At 34.4% G+C, this 12,530-nt stretch overlaps 1 long non-coding RNA gene across 1 annotated transcript in view; it reads left to right on the forward strand.

Annotated features, from left to right (window-relative positions):
• Positions 1-12,080, forward strand: part of LOC139084541 (uncharacterized) — a 54,177-nt gene extending 42,097 nt beyond the window's left edge. The window contains exon 4 of the long non-coding RNA XR_011541997.1: positions 11,942-12,080. This is a non-coding gene — a long non-coding RNA (uncharacterized lncRNA). The remainder of the gene's footprint in view (positions 1-11,941) is intronic.
• The last annotated feature ends 450 nt before the right edge of the window (positions 12,081-12,530 follow it).

The following is a 12,530-nucleotide window of genomic DNA, read 5'->3' on the forward strand; positions in this document are numbered from 1 at the left end:
CTCTTATTTGAATAACACTTAAATATAATGAAATGATAATACTCTGCTATTTAAAGTTTCTTTGGAAGCATAGAGTGTGCAAATAGACAAAAAAGCACATTCTCATCAGGCAAATAAGTTAATTCCTATATGAAGATTTCTACAAATCAATGAAGAAAGCATATGATGCTACAGGGTATTATTCCTAGTACTTTTCTATATTAAAAGTAATACATTGTACTGATTTTTCTTAATGTAAAAATAATGTATGTAAATTGAAAATATTTATGGAATACAAAAAAGCACAGAGAGAAAAATAAAAATAATCTCTTCTCCCCCATCATAACCACTGCTATTATTTGATGGCATTTTATAGTAACTTTTAGCAAAATAAACAGTGGATGATTGTGCTTGGTTATGTTAGACCTCTTTCTGGGTCCTGTAACAAGGACTACAAAGCTGAAAAGACACCAGGAGAGAAATCTGTCCACCTGAGTTCTAGCTCTGGCTTCAACACTGACTAACTGAGAGATGCTGGCAAACCTTTAACAGCCCTACCTCCCTCCCTTTGTTGGCATTTCTCTCTCACTACTCTCTGTTCCCTTCCATGAGATTCCAACTTCATAAGCTTTGTTTAGGCTTTCATTATTTGGCTGTGTGTCAATTCACTAAAAATAATTAGCTGAAAGTTGACTCACCAAATGATTAATTTCCCAAATGACCATTTCACCAAATTTTTAACAGATTCAAAGGAAATCTGTGAGAATTTAACTAGGAATATTCAATAATATAGTCATTAAAGTATATTTTATTATCAGTAACAAAAACGTTGGCATTTCTTTTCCTGTTTTTTTCTTTTATATTTTTTAGCTTACGTTGGTATCTGCTTAATCTCTTAATTTATTTGATGTTTTGTCAACTTTTACATTTTAGCATAAAAACTATTGCAATTTTTAAACAATCTAATACTTTTTAAAAAATTTATATTTACATTTATAAATTTCAAGTTTGTAGTTGTAATCATATGGGGGAAAATAATTATTTCTGAGAATATTTACTTCCTCTTTTTGTCATTGAATGATTAAATTTTTTCCTGTTTAAGCTTTGTGAAAACTGCTACCAAATGAAATTAGCCCAATTGTCTTTGCTAGAATTCAAAATTTAATAACTTCTAATGTGAGAAGATTTTTCTGGTTATTCTTTTCAAGTACTTTTAAAATGTAAACTAATTGAAATTAACATTAAATTTAAAGCGAAATAAATTTTAAATTTAAAATAATTGTTTAAATTTTTAAGTTGAAATTTATATTCACATAACATAAAATTCAATTTTCAAATTCTTTTAAATTTAAAGAAAACTTTAATTATACAGCAATATTAATTTTACTCTGTTTTACTTCAATATTTAAAAAATTTAATATTGATTTTTATCATTAGAAATATAACCCTTAAGCTAATAGGCTGTTTGAAGAATTGTAGAAAATAATTTCAAAATGTTTAACCTTTTCAAAATTTCAAAAGCTATTCAAAAGTTCTCAGAGCCATAAGAATTAGCTGAGACAACTCAAGTAAAATACCAAAATCTTAATTAAGAAAAGATTTGTTCAGTTTAAATTGTTAATAGGTAAACTGAGGCATATTAACAATTTTAAGATTTTATTTGAGCAAAAATTGATTCCAATTAGGCAGCAGCAAACTGGAAGTGGTTAGGTGTATTCCACTGACAGGAGCTTGGGGAGAGAGTTTATAGAGAAGAGGTGCAAGCAAAGGAAGGAAATTGTTGATTGGCTATGGCTTGAAGCCTAGTTGGCTCTTTGTGATTGGTTGTCTTCAGTGTTTTGATTTTGTAACCTTGTGGCATTTATAGGCTTAAATTTTGGTTGACTTATGTAGGCTGCCGTGGCATTAGAGCCACATCAGTGTAATGGCCTCTATATTTAATCAATTTAACAATACTGGTCTGTTTTATGCATTTTTATTGTGTTTCAGTTTATTTCATTATTTTTTGTAAACATTTGAACCTAAGTTTAGTTAATATTCAGAAAAAGCAGATTTAATTATCATTAATCTAAATTGCAATTCTTATTAAAACTTCTGGAAAGGGCAATTAAAATTGTTAGCCCATTGTACATTGGGTGAATGGATTCTTTGCTGAATTTCTTCAGCAGCTCCTTCTGCAATCCCCAACACCCTTTAAACTGAAATTTACCACCAAAAGTCCAACCATCAAACACAATAGAAAAGAACAAAGCAACATCAGTGAAACTAAATTGTATCTGTTTTGGTTCTTATCAAATAAAACACAACATGGAATAAAATGTCTTGAACCATTTCCTTAATCTTTTATTAATTGTATAGAACCACTTCTTCATCTAAAGCGACTTGCCTCATGTACATACTGTTCTCCTCTGGTTTGGGAACTTTGCTCATCACATTTATCCAACAGACATTTGTGGGAGACCCTTCTGTATCAGCTATAGTTCCTGGTGGTTGGAGACATGGGCTCTCTTTACCAGGGGTTTGTGGTCAATTGTGGAGACAAAACAATAAAACAGCAAGCAAAATTGCTATGTAATGTGTTTTCTGCTTTAACTGAAGTTGTTTACAGAGAACCACCATTAAACAGTCAAGAAAGAGCAAATATTACTGCCTAACAAATCTCTCCATCCCACCATGTTCATTGACTCCTTGCAGGGCAACATCTTCCTTATCCCGTCCAGGAATTTTGGACATCTTCCTTCTCTAGCTCTCTCCTTCCTGGACATCTTTGTACTTCTCTGTGCCTTTCTCTTGTTTGGGTATGCTCTTCCTGCTGTCTTCCCAATCTGAGCTTAAATGTTGCCACTATAAAGAGGACTTCTTTAATGACCATCTCTAAATTAGCCAACACCTCCTATCCAGTTAATCTCTATTATATCACTGTGCTTATTCCCTTAATAATATAGATAGTGCTTATCACTACCTACAAATAACTCGTTTTATTCACTCATTTACTTATTTATTATCTGCCCTCTCCCACTGGAATATAAGCTCTACTACAAGAATGATATTTTCCTGTTTTCCTCTATTGTTACCAGAGGTATTTACCCATAACTGGCATTTGATATTTGTTGAATAATTAATTTATCTATGCACCTATTTATCCACTTATATATTCACCCATTCATTAACAAATATTTACTGTGCACTTACTATTCTGTCAGGGATTTTTTTTTTTTTTTTTTGGAGGACGATTAGCCCTGAGCTAACATCTGCCACTAATCCTCCTCTTTTTTGCTGAGGAAGACTGGCCCTAACATCTGTGCCCAGCTTCCTATACTTTATCTTTGGGACGCCTGCCACAGCATGGCTTGCCATGCAGTGCATAGGTCCACACTAGGAATCCTAACTGGTGAATCCCAGGCTGCCAAAGCAGAACGTGTGAACTTAACCACTGTGCCCTCAGCAGGCCCCTCAAAATTTTTTTAGGCATTGAGGATAGGAGTAAACAGAAAGACAAAATCTCTGCCCTTATGAGTGTTGCAGTTTAGAGATGGGAAACAAACATAAAACAAATAGACAAGGAATAAACAGCATCTGAGATGGTGAAAGTGCTATGGAAAAATAGGGCACAGAAGAAAGAATGTGTTTGATTTGGAAGGGGGTTGTTATGTTATACATGTTCATAAAGGAAGATTTTAAGGAGAGTGTGACATTTGAGCAGAGCCTTGAAGGAAGTGAAAAAGTATTTATTGTGATCAAAATGCGATGTACATTGGAGGTTTTAAACAGAAAAGTGAAATAATCTGATTCTTATTTTAGAAAGACCATACCGGCTCTTTGATTTCACATACACTGTGGGGAGGCAGCATCTAATAGAAGTAAGATCAAGGTAGAAAGTATATAATTTGTCCAGGTAATAAGTGGCATTGCCTTAGACCAGGATATTAGTACTAGAGGTTAGCAGAGGTGGTCCGATTCTAGATATATTTTGAAGTTACAGCATATGGAATTTGCCGATGGCATAGATGTAAAATGTGAAAAAAGAAAGAGGAGATGAGGATGACCTCTAGATTTTTGGCCAGATCCCTTAGAAGGATGGAATTGCCAGTTACAGAGATTAGTCCATAGGAAGAACAGGTTTGGGGGTAAAGAGGATAATTGGGAATAAGTTTGGGGCATGTTAAGTTTAAAATGCCTGTACGACATCCAGGCAGAAATGTCAAATAGGTATTTGGATACAGGAATTTGAAATTCAGGGAATGCATCCATTCATCTTATAAAAAATTACTGATGACCTACATTATGCCAGGAACAGAGATACATGCTGTAGCTACTAATTTGAAAAAGACACAATCCCTGTCCTTTATGAATTTTTGGTTTAAAAGCGAAAAGAGGAAAGTAAACAGGAATTTCTAATAGGAAAAGGGCTCAGTCTGAAGTTCCTCTCTAAACAATATGGTAATCTACACAAAAAGAGAAACACGTGCGTCAAACATATTCATGTGAAATAAGTGAGTAGATAAAACTGTATACTAGTTTTAATAGTTGTAGATAAGGATACAGATGTTCTATCTTTAATGAGACAGCACCATAGTTTTGGTTCATTTATTTTCACTATTTTAGTGAATTCCATTGTATGCATATAGGACAAGGTATTTATCATTTTCTTTATGGAAAGAACAAATCCTTTTATGTTGTTAGTATATACGGTGCTGCTTCTATCTGTTCTTAGGTATGTCCCCAAGAGCACATATATAAGAATTTCTCTAGGCTACATAACTAAGAATGGATGGCTGAGCCTCGAGTCTACAACATTGTAAAACCAGAGCAGAACAAATCCTTGGCTGTCAGCTGTTTGAACCTCAAATAAGGATAAAGGTTTTCACGATGCTGCAGAAACATGTAGAAGTTGTAGGAAGGGATCTAATTTGGCGTTGGGTTAAGAAAGAATTCCTGGGGGCCGGCCCAGTGGAGTACTGGTTAAGTTCGCATGCTCCTCCTTGGTGGCCCAGGGCTCTCAGGTTCGGATCCCAGGTGCAGACCTACATACAGCTCACCAAGCCATTCTGAGGCAGTGTCCCACAGACAAAAAAGAGGAAGATTGGCAATGGATCTTAGTTCAAGACGTTGTGGAAGAGATACTTGCACTGTGTTTAGTTCAGGGCCAATCTTCCTCACCAAAACAAAAAAAGAAGGAAAGAAAGAATTCTTGGAAGAGTTGATGTATTAGCACAGACCTAATAGACTTTCTCTCCCACCTCCAGGAGTCATTCACATAAACTCTTTCCAGGGTAATATGTTCCCTTGAAAGAGTGAAAAACAAATGAAAATGGATTTGACTTTGGGAGTTTTGTTTACAAACGAAATTCTGTTAAAAGAGGTAATTTTCACACCTTGAGGCTCAGCCAGCACAACATCCTTAGGTCCTGATCACCTTCACTCCAGTTTGTCTGGGGCATTCAAGACCTCACAGCATATATTTTTCTAACTGTAAGACAGCTCTGCGGCTAATAAGCAAGAGCTGCGTCTTTATAATTTCCATTCATAGTATTATTATATATTCAATGTGACTTCATATTCTTAGTGCTAGATCTACTTCCTCTTCAAATCTTTCATATACGTGAGATTGGCTGTTTGGTCTTCCATAATCTGAATCATCTTCTTCCTCTGGATTTTTTCTAGCTGTCCCTCTTAAAGAAGATGCCCAAATCTAGTTCCAAAATTTAGAGACAGCTGAGCAGCTCCAAAAATAATGGGAGAATTTAGCAGGGCCTGAAACTGGATGCTTGAGTTCCTTCTCTTTCATCAATCATTATACATTCATCCATTCATTCATCCAGTGATGAGGAACTGGAAATCAAAATCCAAACGCGGTCCACACATTCCTAAGGTAGGGTCTGCGTGAATTTGGCAGGATTGGGAATGAAGGATATTTTTATTGACTTAATCCAAAATCACAATAGCATTTTTAACAAAGGGGATATTTTAATTGTAATTTGGGGAGTTTAAATGCTATTTGCTACAACAATCTACAGCAGATGATGTAAATAATGCTATCACAGGAACTATACCTGATAGAGAGGGGTCTCACACAAATGTCTGTTGAATAAATGTGATGAGCAAAACTCCCAAACCAGAGGAGAACAGTATGTACATGAGGCAAGTCACTTTAGATGGAGAAGTGGTGCTATACAATTAATAAAAGATTAAGGAAATGGTTCAAGACATTTTATTCCATGTTGTGTTTTATTTAATAAGAACCCAAACCGATACAACCTAGTTTCACTGATGTTGTTTTTGCTCCTTTCTATTGTGTTTGATGGTTGGACCTTGGTGGTAAATTTCAGTTTAAAGGGTGTTGGGGATTGCAGAAGGAGCTGCTGAAGAAATTCAGCAAAGAATCCATTCACCCAATATACAGTGGGCTAACGATTTTAATTGCTCTTTCCAGAAGTTTTAATAAGAATTGCAATTTAGATTAATGATAATTAAATCTGCTTTTTCTGAATATTAACAAACTTAAGTTGAATGTTTACAAAAAATAATGAAATAAACTTAAACATCATTATAATGTGTGTATCAAAAATCTTTTTCCAGTTAAATAATAGTTCTTTATATATACTAGGTGGATTCTTCATTAGTTATATGTATATGTATATACTTCATGTATCTTCTTCCAATTTGTGGTGGGTCTTTTTGTTTTTCGAATAACCTTTTGAAGAAATGGAAATATTAATTTTAATATATTCATATTTTCTGATCCTTTCTTTTATGGTTTGCATTTATTAAGTCTTGTTTAAGAAATTATTTTCTATGCCAAGGTTTTAAGACTTTCTCTTATATTATTTTGTAATTTTGTCTTGATAATGTAGACATTTCCATTTAAATTTTTAACCTACCTTGATGATCTTGTTAATAGTGTGAGGTAGAGATCCAAACACATTTTTTTTGGACAAGTCATTGTCTTGGTAATATTTATTTAAGATATTGTTTTGTCCCCACGACCCAGCAGTGTACCTGGTCATTGATCAACTTCCCTGTAGACCCAGGTCTGTTTCTAACTCTACAGGCTTCTTTCTCTTCATTATTTCACCTCCATTTTTTCCCCTAGATTAATTACTATAATTTTACAATAAATCTTGATATTTGGTAATGTTTTGACCATCCCTCATATCTAGAATGTATTGTTTATTCTTATACTTTGCTCTTCCACACACATTTGAGAATCAACTTATCATTCAAAAAAAAGAAAAAAGCCTGTTGGGATTTTTACTGGAATTGTTTTGAAGCTATGGTTTATTTGGGGGAAAATTACATCTTTTAAGCATTGCATTCTCTTATTTATAAGCATTGTATATGACTCCATTTATTTAAATATTTTCTAATGTCTTCCAATAAAGATTTATACATTTTTACAAAAGGGGCTTGCAACCTCTGTATTTAAAAAAAAAATCATACTTATCTTCAGTTTTGATTGTTGTATAGTGTATTACTTTATTTTTTACATTTTTGCAATATACTTACTTTATAGAAATGCAATTTTTGCATATATTAATTTTATATCCAGTAAGTTGATAAATTATCTTATTAATATTTTTCACAGCCAAATGTCTTTAGAAATGGTAATCTGACCATTTAAAAGGAAAATTTAAAAGTCTATAAAAAATGGAGAGAAAAAAAAAAAGCTTGAAGATAATAAGCATTCCAACCAACATCATTCCAGTGATGGAAAAAATTTACAATGAAATTCTCCTGAATGGATTTTTACAAATCCAGCTTTTGTGTTTTTCTGTGGGATGTGTCTACTGCTAAGAAATTGTATTCTGCGTTGTTCAGATACCAAGTTCTTTTCTTGCTGGAATGATGCTTTGGGGTTTATGATAGATAGAAAAATAAAATCTAACACCTTTCCCCCTACCTCCATCCCTACTTCAAAAGAAACTGCTCTGTTTGATCCTCTTCCTGAAGTTCCTATTGACAGGACATCAATCATTTTATTTGTATACCACTTTCACAGCACTAAAAGTGCTTCACAGAACTAGTAGCATCCCAGTTCCCAACACAGACTGACAAATTATTTGTTCAAAAGGCAAGCTTATCAAGCCTGAACTGCTTACCTTTCTGTGTGCAGAGTTGTACTGGCTGAATGTGAAATAAGGGTAGAATCTGGGGCCCATGTCATTAGACAAGCAGAGGCGCTGTGGAAGTCTCTGCAGCGGCCTCTTGGAATTGCAGGCTGCAGGCTCTGGGGGTCTGAGAGGCCCTATGTACCTGCAGGTAAGAGAACGTTCCAATTTCTGCAATGGCCTTTAGGAGGTAATTCACTGCCATGAGACTCAAATCATGGGTTGAAAATTATCATGGAGTACTAACCATTTTAGGGGCACATTTGTTAACCAAATCTCAGTGGTTAAGGTGATTTTAAATAAAACCAGACACAAATATTATATCTTTATTAGCAAAATTATACTCATGTGTTTCTTAACCATTCTTCAACATGGCTCTTCCACTCTGATTGGTTCACTTTCTTTGCAGGCATTTCATCTTCTTCCCTCTTCTACCCTGCCCACATGAACTTTCTTCCCCATTATCACTAAAACACTTTCCTTGTCTTTCTAGTAATCAGATTACACTGGCATGATTCCTCTCTCTAATCTGAATAATCCAACCTAAATTTACGTTCCTTTAAAAATTTTTCTCTAACAGTACTTTTAGAGATAAATTAATATGTGCATATGTACCTATGCTATAATAAATATGTATATGAGTCTCAATATCGGGCAGAAGTAACACGATCATGTGAATTTCTGTTTGAGTTCTACAGGCCAGCTGTGTAACCGTGGTGTAATAATGTACAGCACCATACACATACATACTATGTATATATTAAGTTATTATATTGTTGGTTATATATTGTTTTGAAAAACTTCCTTGTTTCATATGCTTATGTCCTTCCTATTAAAGCATTGTTAAATACTTGAAAGCAGAGAATGTATATCTTTGTTCCTTGATTTGTCCCAGATACACAACAAAGAAATATTATGCAGACTATATCAGGCAGAATATATAACCATTTTTGTGTGACTGGAACTACTAAGAGGTATGATAATTTTAGTTTATAAGCTCCAAAATATTAGAGGAGTGTGGCAACACTGAGTTTGCTTATGCTTGTATACAATACAAGTAATGTGTATATGTGATAGTTATTTGGCAAATGATTATACATACCTATGTGCATATACAAATGGATACATACAGTCTACACAATTATTTTATAATAATTAAAAATTATGTACTTATACTATAAAAGCATTGTATATGTAAAAGTTATACATAGATTTTGTCTCCTAATAATATAAAGCTAATTAAAAGATTAAGAATTTATCTTGATAACTATTAAGAAAAAAATACCTGCATAGTTTATATTTAATTTCAGTGAGTTTACTCTTTAGGAAAACAAAATCCAATGGTTTTACTAAAGAAACATGTTACGGCCTGGAAAAAATATATTCATAGTATCTAACTTGTGGAAATATTTCCCTCTCAACAAATTCTTCTATTAGCACGTACATTTATAGTCATAAAACAACCTTTAAGCCACATTTTACTAAGCCCTAAAGCAGAGGAAAATCAAATGCAGATGTGGAATGGGAGCCAAACAGATGCTGAAAAACCCCGTCAATATCCTAAAGGAATCCTTTCCCTATCAGAAAGAAACTTAATTTCTACTATAAAGAATTTGATTATGTATTGTTATACAAAATGTGATTAATGTTTTGCGGTGATTAATCAACTGCAAAATATATAATTATGCCATCTGTATTTTTCCAGCTTCTTGTCACTTACAAATTCTGCAGGGGAGTTGGGAGGTGGGGTGTTGAGAACTTGTGGCATTTGGAGAGCTTTAAAGCCACAGGAGACCAGTCAAGAACAGAGCAACTTATAGGGCCTGGTGCTTATTCTAATGGAAAAGCACTGAGATCATAAACAAAAAGACCCCAAAGCCAGGCTGGCTCCCTTCGGAACAGAAGACTCTGATAAGAGAGGCCACAGCCTCCCAGACAAAGCATGAATTAGCTCCCCTAGATAAATTGCCATTTACTCTTCACTGAAAGAACAGGTTACAAACTTCATCTTGACTGGTGGAAGTAATGGTCTCAGGACCAGGCAAGGATGAATCATTTATTTCAGTACATTAATAAAGTAAGTATTTTTGCATTTCTACTCCACTACAATCCAAGATGTAAGATTGTGAGCAAGGTTTATGCCGCGACTCATATTCATATCTTCTTAAAAAATGAAAACTGTTAGAGTTGTATTTACACACACGTCCCAGTTGGAAAAAGTTTCAATATAGTTGAGAGTTGCTTATTAAGTTGAATTGTGCAGGATATCTAGGGTTTTCCTATATTATTTTGACCTAGATAATGTTAGATAATATGTTTCATTGATTTTTTTTTTTCACTTTACTATTACTTTGGGGGGAGCATTATGTAGAAACAGCTTAAAATGAGTTCTGCTTGAAATTCCCAATGGTTTTTGGTAAGAAGACTAGCATTCTACATGTGTGCTGAAGTGTAGTACAGGGAGATGGAATGACTTTCTTAAAGCATGCTTCCTTAATCCTGGATATACATCAGAATCATGTGGAATTTGGTTTTTAAACAAAAATCACACCTGCGGAGATTCTGCCTTAATTACTCTGGGGTAGAGTTCAAACACTGGTATTTTTAGAAGCTTCCAGAAGATTTTCATGTAATCTTCATCCAGATTAATAAACCAATGGTTCTTCAAGTGTTATTGGTCCTCAAACCACCAGCTTAACATCATCTGGAAACTTGTTAAAAATGTAAATTGTCAAGCTCTGCTACAGACTTACTGAATCTGACACTCTGGGCATGAAGTCCAGTGGTCTGTAATGCAATAGACCATAGAGATGACTTTGATAGACACTAATTGTTCCTTAAACTTGAGCCTGCATCAGAATCAGAATTTCTGATACCGTAGGTTTGGGGTGAGGCTCAAGAATTTGTATTTCTAGCTAGTTTCCATGTGATGCTGATGCTGTTAGTTGGGGGACTACACTTTGGGTATTATAGGTTAAAGTGTTCTAGCAAATGTAAGCTGAGACTAACAAGGCAGCATATTTATAGGTGTTTTCAATATGTTATGTATTACTCTTCTTAGTCTAAGACTTACTCCTTTTTTAAAGACGGCCTTTGTAAAACCTTTAGTTTCAAATCTTACCAGGTGATGCTTCACAGTCTCTGTCCAACTTCTAGAACAAAAACTATGTGTGCGCAGGAACTCTTGTCTTCTTCATTACTGGGTGTGAATTTAGCACAGTTTGACTCCCAATAAATATTTATGGAATGAAAGAGAAAGTGAAAGTTTATTTTGATTGAGCTCATCAGTAAATTCAGCTTAGCAAAAGATTGGACTTACTGTTTTCGGTAGTTGCTTTACTCAGTGAAACAGGCTGTTTTGAAAGCATCTTGACTAGATATATTTTGGTTAAAAGATTGAATTCTGTCCAGTTTGGCAACTGGCAACAAACAAACGTCTATAAACTGGATTTTTCAGTTCTGAACCAGTTATCATGAAGCTGGGTAGACATCAGTTGATGCTGCCACAGCAGTTATTTTGTGTTCAAATGGTCCTAATATCTATAAACCTTTAATCCTTTCAGTCATAGAATTATGAATCTGCCATCAGCAACTGACAAAGAACAGAGCAGTTCACTGATAAAGGAGAAACTATCTCTTTCCTCATTCTTTTGTACACATGTTCTGATAATTATAGCACTGGAAATGGAAATATGGAAGACTGTCTATGACCTTTTAAATGGGTTTGGAGGATTTTCCCATTGTTTTTTTTATGGGTGTGATATACCTGTATGATAGCAGAGAATGAGAAGTAATGATTATTTTTGGTACATGGTTTCTAGAAGGATAATTTCTTTCTTTCTCTCTTTTACCAGGAGAGAAGGAAGAAAAGACTTCTAGGAATTAAAGATTTAGGAAGAAAGGAGGGGAGCTACTCCGTGGGAAAGGTTGACATGGATGTAATCTCAAAAACACTCTTCTTGCTACAGCGGGGCTCCTCATACCCTGCGTCGCTTTCACAGGGATTTGGATGAAAACTTCAACTCAACAATTTCATGGAGTTGAGAGCAGAAAGTTGATTGTTTAATACGTGATCTCCACCTGTGTGTAAAAACAGAGCATATTTAGCATATTTTACCCCGATCTCAAAAGATGTCAGATTCAGTCACATTTAGCATATTTCATCAAGATCTCAAAAAGACTTTGGAAATTATCAAATTAGCGAGGGATGTGTTATCTGGACCACATGCTCAAGTCACCAGTTGACTACCAAAAAATAAGTTAAAAAGAAGCAATATTGCTGAATGTTGATAAACGGCTTTATCAGCCATCAGGAAGACTCAAAATGAAACATATTACCTGTTTGGTGTTTGGAGAGGATTCCAAAAGAAGGTAGAAAGATGTGTTTAGGAGAAAGAGAAAAGAATCAGAATTTAATGATCTAGGAAAAAACACTTACAGATG

This window comes from Equus przewalskii, chromosome 7, assembly GCF_037783145.1.
Source record: "Equus przewalskii isolate Varuska chromosome 7, EquPr2, whole genome shotgun sequence".
In the NCBI taxonomy this organism is placed as follows: Eukaryota; Metazoa; Chordata; class Mammalia; order Perissodactyla; family Equidae; genus Equus; species Equus przewalskii.